Source organism: Idiotropiscis lumnitzeri, unplaced genomic scaffold (assembly GCF_059441095.1).
Source record: "Idiotropiscis lumnitzeri isolate Australia: NSW breed Sydney's pygmy pipehorse unplaced genomic scaffold, RoL_Ilum_1.0 HiC_scaffold_203, whole genome shotgun sequence".
NCBI classification, from domain to species: domain Eukaryota; kingdom Metazoa; phylum Chordata; class Actinopteri; order Syngnathiformes; family Syngnathidae; genus Idiotropiscis; species Idiotropiscis lumnitzeri.
Genome location: NW_028283741.1, coordinates 50,001 through 57,500, shown reverse-complemented (window position 1 = coordinate 57,500; position 7,500 = coordinate 50,001).

Here is a 7,500-nt window from a genome sequence, read left to right as displayed (position 1 = left end):
ACCCGAACACCCCGGCGCGAGGCCGGGGCCGGCAGGGGCCCTCCGATGGCGGGTCATGCTTGCCAATCGGTCAGTGGTTGGTGTGGTGCAGTACATGTCAGGGTGTGGGTGCGAGATGGGCCGGGAGGACCGCTCCTCCTGCGTCGGACCCCGAGTCATAGGAAGTGCCGTTTTGTCACAACCCCAGGGGTGGGGTGGGTAACGGTAGGGAAGTGCCGGCCAACGCGCAGAGGTCGACCCGCAGGCCGAAGGAACCGTCCACCCGAACACCCCGGCGCGAGGCCGGGGCCGGCAGGGGCCCTCCGATGGCGGGTCATGATTGCCAATCGGTCAGTGGTTATGTGTGTGCTGCGGTGCCGGCCAACGCTCAGAGGTCGACCCGCAGGCCGAAGGAACCGTCCACCCGAACACCCCGGCGCGAGGCCGGGGCCGGCAGGGGCCCTCCGATGGCGGGTCATGATTGCCAATCGGTCAGTGGTTGTGTGTGTGCTGCGGTGCCGGCCAACGCTCAGAGGTCGACCCGCAGGCCGAAGGAACCGTCCACCCGAACACCCCGGCGCGAGGCCGGGGCCGGCAGGGGCCCTCCGATGGCGGGTCATGATTGCCAATCGGTCAGTGGTTATGTGTGTGCTGCGGTGCTGCGGTGCCGGCCAACGCTCAGAGGTCGACCCGCAGGCCGAAGGAACCGTCCACCCGAACACCCCGGCGCGAGGCCGGGGCCGGCAGGGGCCCTCCGATGGCGGGTCATGATTGCCAATCGGTCAGTGGTTGTGTGTGTTGCGGTGGGGCCGGGAGGACCGCTCCTCCTGCGTCGGTCCCCGGGTCATGGGAAGTGCCGTGTGGCGGTGGTGGGGCCGGGAGGACCGCTCCTCCTGCGTCGGACCCGAGTCATAGGAAGTGCCGTGTGGCGGGGCCGGGAGGACCGCTCCTCCTGCGTCGGACCCGAGTCATAGGAAGTGCCGTGTGGCGGGGCCGGGAGGACCGCTCCTCCTGCGTCGGACCCGAGTCATAGGAAGTGCCGTGTGGCGGGGCCGGGAGGACCGCTCCTCCTGCGTCGGACCCGAGTCATAGGAAGTGCCGTGTTGCGCTGGTGGGGCCGTGCCCGCCAACAGCCTTCAGTGGTCGGATACCACGTTTGCAAGCTCCCCGCTGGAATGGGGACTTAGAAGAAATGAGGGGAAAATTCCCCCGGAGCTCCGTGCCTGAGGGCGGGCTGTGAGCCGCGCCGCGTCCGCCAACAGCCTTCCATGGTCGGACACCATTGTTCGCAAGTTGCCCGCTGGAATGGGCACATAGAAGAAATTTCGAGGATAACATCCACCAGAGCGCCAGGGCGGCCGTTATTGCAGTATGCGTCCGCCTGGCAGCTCTCTTCCGCGGGAACCATTGGGCAATTTCTTTCACGGAGGTGGACATAGAAGAATTTTTGTTTCTAAAAACGTGGTTCCTAAAAATGTGCCCCAGGTGTTTTGGAAAACCCGGGTAAACCTGGGAAGTAGGCAAATGACCCTCTGACTAGGGGTAAAAACGTTTGCCTACTGCAGCGCCCCTAATGCAATTCGGCGGAACTGCAACGCCCCTGGTCGCCTAAACGCTACCCCTGGTCGCCTAAACCTCACCCCTGGTCGCCTAAACCTCACCCCTGGTCGCCTAAAAGTCACCCCTGGTCGCCTAAATTGTCAACCCCTGGTCACCTAAATTGTCAACCCCTGGTCGCCTAAAGGGGACTTAGAAGAAATGAGGGGGCAAATTCCCCCGGAGCTCCGTGCCTGAGGGCGGGCTGTGAGCCGCGCCGCGTCCGCCAACAGCCTTCAGTGGTCGGATACAATGTTTGAAAGGTCCCCGCTGGAAAGGGGACTTAGAAGAAATGAGGCAAATTTCCCCGGAGCTCCGTGCCTGAGGGCGGGCTGTGAGCCGCGCCGCGTCCGCCAACAGCCTTCAGTGGTCGGATACAATGTTTGAAAGGTCCCCGCTGGAAAGGGGACTTAGAAGAAATGAGGCAAATTTCCCCGGAGCTCCGTGCCTGAGTGCGGGCTGTGAGCCGCGCCGCGCCCGCCAACAGCCTTCAGTGGTCGGATACAATGTTTGAAAGTTCCCCGCTGGAAAGGGGACTTAGAAGAAATGAGGCAAATTTCCCCGGAGCTCCGTGCCTGAGGGCGGGCTGTGAGCCGCGCCGCGTCCGCCAACAGCCTTCAGTGGTCGGATACAATGTTTGAAAGGTCCCCGCTGGAAAGGGGACTTAGAAGAAATGAGGCAAATTTCCCCGGAGCTCCGTGCCTGAGTGCGGGCTGTGAGCCGCGCCGCGCCCGCCAACAGCCTTCAGTGGTCGGATACAATGTTTGAAAGTTCCCCGCTGGAAAGGGGACTTAGAAGAAATGAGGCAAATTTCCCCGGAGCTCCGTGCCTGAGGGCGGGCTGTGAGCCGCGCCGCGTCCGCCAACAGCCTTCAGTGGTCGGATACAATGTTTGAAAGGTCCCCGCTGGAAAGGGGACTTAGAAGAAATGAGGCAAATTTCCCCGGAGCTCCGTGCCTGAGGGCGGGCTGTGAGCCGCGCCGCGCCCGCCAACAGCCTTCAGTGGTCGGATACAATGTTTCAAAGTTCCCCGCTGGAAAGGGGACTTAGAAGAAATGAGGCAAATTCACCCGGAGCTCCGTGCCCGAGGGCCGGCTATGAGCCGCGCCGTGCCCGCCAACAGCCTTCCACGGTCGGATACAATGTTTCAAAGTTCCCCGCTGGAAAGGGGACTTAGAAGAAATGAGGCAAATTCACCCGGAGCTCCGTGCCCGAGGGCCGGCTATGAGCCGCGCCGTGCCCGCCAACAGCCTTCAGTGGTCGGATACAATGTTTCAAAGTTCCCCGCTGGAAAGGGGACTTAGAAGAAATGAGGCAAATTCCCCCGGAGCTCCGTGCTCGAGGGCCGGCTATGAGCCGCGCCGTGCCCGCCAACAGCCTTCCTTTGGTCGGATACAATGTTTCAAAGTTCCCCGCTGGAAAGGGGACTTAGAAGAAATGAGGCAAATTCCCCCGGAGCTCCGTGCTCGAGGGCCGGCTATGAGCCGCGCCGTGCCCGCCAACAGCCTTCCTTTGGTCGGATACAATGTTTCAAAGTTCCCCGCTGGAAAGGGGACTTAGAAGAAATGAGGCAAATTCCCCCGGAGCTCCGTGCTCGAGGGCCGGCTATGAGCCGCGCCGTGCCCGCCAACAGCCTTCCTTTGGTCGGATACAATGTTTCAAAGTTCCCCGCTGGAAAGGGGACTTAGAAGAATTGAGCAAATTTCACCGGAGCTCCGTGCCTGAGGGCGGGCTGTGAGCCGCGCCGCGCCCGCCAACAGCCTTCCTTTGGTCGGATACAATGTTTGAAAGTTCCCCGCTGGAAAGGGGACTTAGAAGAAATGAGGCAAATTTCCCCGGAGCTCCGTGCCTGATGGCGGGCTGTGAGCCGCGCCGCGCCCGCCAACAGCCTTCAGTGGTCGGATACAATGTTTGAAAGTTCCCCGCTGGAAAGGGGACTTAGAAGAATTGAGTAAAATTCACCCGGAGCTCCGTGCCCGAGGGCCGGCTATGAGCCGCGCCGCGCCCGCCAACAGCCTTCCTTTGGTCGGATACAATGTTTCAAAGTTCCCCGCTGGAAAGGGGACTTAGAAGAAATTTGTGAAAATTCACACGGAGCTCCGTGCCTGAGGGCCGGCTATGAGCCGCGCCGTGCCCGCCAACAGCCTTCCACGGTCGGATACAATGTTTCAAAGTTCCCCGCTGGAAAGGGGACTTAGAAGAAATTTGTGAAAATTCACCCGGAGCTCCGTGCCCGAGGGCCGGCTATGAGCCGCGCCGTGCCCGCCAACAGCCTTCCACGGTCGGATACAATGTTTCAAAGTTCCCCGCTGGAAAGGGGACTTAGAAGAAATTTGTGAAAATTCACCCGGAGCTCCGTGCCCGAGGGCCGGCTATGAGCCGCGCCGTGCCCGCCAACAGCCTTCCACGGTCGGATACAATGTTTCAAAGTTCCCCGCTGGAAAGGGGACTTAGAAGAAATTTGTGAAAATTCACCCGGAGCTCCGTGCCTGAGGGCCGGCTATGAGCCGCGCCGTGCCCGCCAACAGCCTTCCACGGTCGGATACAATGTTTCAAAGTTCCCCGCTGGAAAGGGGACTTAGAAGAAATTTGTAAAATTCACCCGGAGCTCCGTGCCCGAGGGCCGGCTATGAGCCGCGCCGTGCCCGCCAACAGCCTTCCACGGTCGGATACAATGTTTCAAAGTTCCCCGCTGGAAAGGGGACTTAGAAGAAATTTGTGAAAATTCACCCGGAGCTCCGTGCCCGAGGGCCGGCTATGAGCCGCGCCGTGCCCGCCAACAGCCTTCCACGGTCGGATACAATGTTTCAAAGTTCCCCGCTGGAAAGGGGACTTAGAAGAAATTAGGCAACTTTCCCCGGAGCTCCATGCCTGAGTGCGGGCTGTTTGCCGCGCCGTGCCCGCCAACAGCCTTCAGTGGTCGGATACAATGTTTCAAAGTTCCCCGCTGGAAAGGGGACTTAGAAGAAATTATGAATATTTTTGTTTCTAAAAACGTGATCCCTGAAAATGTGCCCCAGGTGTTTTGGAAAACCCGGGTAAACCTGGGAAGTAGGCAAATGACCCTCTGACTAGGGGGGAAGAACGTTTGCCTACTGCAGCGCCCCTAATGCAATTCGGCGGAACTGCAACGCCCCTGGTCGCCTAAACGCTACCCCTGGTCGCCTAAAAGCTACCCCTGGTCGCCTAAAAGCTACCCCTGGTCGCCTAAACGCTACCCCTGGTCGCCTAAACGCTACCCCTGGTCGCCTAAACGCTACCCCTGGTCACCTAAACGCTACCCCTGGTCGCCTAAACGCTTCCCCTGGTCACCTAAACGCTACCCCTGGTCGCCTAAACGCTACCCCTGGTCGCCTAACTGACCCCTCGTGTGTGGGGATCAACGTTTGCCTACTAGGGCGTCCTCCGGCGGCCTCTCGGCAGTACTGCAGGCCCATTTTAGCCGAGCCCATTGAAATGAATGGGGGAATTTTATACGTTTTTGCCTTTTTTTCCCCCCCTCGTTCTTTTTGTATTTATTCATTTATTTCAACTTTTACCGACTCAACCGCCCTCCGGCGTGCCCTCGGCGGTCCCGCAAGCCCAATTCGGCCGAGCCCATTGAAATGAATGGGGGAATTTTATACGTTTTTGCCTTTTTTTTTCCCCCCCCCTCGTCCTTTTTGTATTTATTCATTTATTTCAACTTTTACCGACTCAACCGCCCTCCGGCGTGCCCTCGGCGGTCCCGCAAGCCCAAATCGGCCGAGCCCATTGAAATGAATGGGGGGATTTTCTACGTTTTTGCCTTTTTTCCCCCCCTCGTCCTTTTTGTATTTATTTACTTATTTCAACCTTTACCGACTTAGGGGCCACTTGGCACCGCCTGTGCCCGGGGAAGGTGCTCATATTCGGCTTCACTGTCAGGCAGCATGCACTCCTCCTCCGGAGCTTCCATTTGGGCAAACTTAGGGGCCGCTTGGCACCGTCCGTGCCCGGGGAAGGTGCTCCTATTCGGGCCAAGTGTGACACACGCCCGCCCTCCTCCTCCGGAGCTTCCATGAGGGTAAACTTAGGGGCCGCTTGGCACCGCCTGTGCCCGGGGAAGGTGCTCCTATTCGGCTTCACTGTCACACAGCATGCACTCATCCTCCGGAGCTTCCATAAGGGCAAACTTAGGGGCCGCTTGGCACCGCCTGTGCCCGGGGAAGGTGCTCATATTCGGCTTCACTGTCACACAGCATGCACTCATCCTCCGGAGCTTCCATAAGGGCAAACTTAGGGGCCGCTTGGCACCGCCTGTGCCCGGGGAAGGTGCTCCTATTCGGCTTCACTGTCATGCAGCATGCACTCCTCCACCGGAGCTTCCATTTGGGCAAACTTAGGGGCCGCTTGGCACCGCCTGTGCCCGGGGAAGGTGCTCCTATTCGGGCCAAGTGTGACACACGCCCGCACTCCTCCTCCGGAGCTTCCATTTGGGCAAACTTAGGGGACGCTTGGCACCGCCCGTGCCCGGGGAAGGTGCTCATATTCGGCTTCACTGTCACACAGCATGCACTCATCCTCCGGAGCTTCCATAAGGGCAAACTTAGGGGCCGCTTGGCACCGCCTGTGCCCGGGGAAGGTGCTCATATTCGGGCCAAGTGTGACACACGCCCGCACTCCTCCTCCGGAGCTTCCATTTGGGCAAACTTAGGGGCCACTTGGCACCGCCTGTGCCCGGGGAAGGTGCTCATATTCGGCTTCACTGTCAGGCAGCATGCACTCCTCCTCCGGAGCTTCCATTTGGGCAAACTTAGGGGCCGCTTGGCACCGTCCGTGCCCGGGGAAGGTGCTCCTATTCGGGCCAAGTGTGACACACGCCCGCCCTCCTCCTCCGGAGCTTCCATGAGGGTAAACTTAGGGGCCGCTTGGCACCGTCCGTGCCCGGGGAAGGTGCTCCTATTCGGGCCAAGTGTGACACACGCCCGCCCTCCTCCTCCGGAGCTTCCATGAGGGTAAACTTAGGGGCCGCTTGGCACCGCCTGTGCCCGGGGAAGGTGCTCATATTCGGCTTCACTGTCACACAGCATGCACTCATCCTCCGGAGCTTCCATAAGGGCAAACTTAGGGGCCGCTTGGCACCGCCTGTGCCCGGGGAAGGTGCTCATATTCGGGCCAAGTGTGACACACGCCCGCACTCCTCCTCCGGAGCTTCCATTTGGGCAAACTTAGGGGCCACTTGGCACCGCCTGTGCCCGGGGAAGGTGCTCATATTCGGCTTCACTGTCAGGCAGCATGCACTCCTCCTCCGGAGCTTCCATTTGGGCAAACTTAGGGGCCGCTTGGCACCGTCCGTGCCCGGGGAAGGTGCTTCTATTCGGCTTCACTGTCACACAGCATGCACTCCTCCTCCGGAGCTTCCATAAGGGCAAACTTAGGGGCCGCTTGGCACCGTCCGTGCCCGGGGAAGGTGCTCCTCTTCGGGCCAAGTGTGACACACGCCCGCCCTCCTCCTCCGGAGCTTCCATGAGGGTAGACTTAGGGGCCGCTTGGCACCGCCTGTGCCCGGGGAAGGTGCTCATATTCGGCTTCACTGTCAGGCAGCATGCACTCCTCCTCCGGAGCTTCCATAAGGGCAAACTTAGGGGCCGCTTGGCACCGTCTGTGCCCGGGGAAGGTGCTCCTATTCGGGCCAAGTGTGACACACGCCCGCACTCCTCCTCCGGAGCTTCCATGAGGGTAGACTTAGGGGCCGCTTGGCACCGCCTGTGCCCGGGGAAGGTGCTCATATTCGGCTTCACTGTCAGGCAGCATGCACTCCTCCTCCGGAGCTTCCATAAGGGCAAACTTAGGGGCCGCTTGGCACCGTCTGTGCCCGGGGAAGGTGCTCCTATTCGGCTTCACTGTCATGCAGCATGCACTCCTCCTCCGGAGCTTCCATTTGGGCAAACTTAGGGGCCGCTTG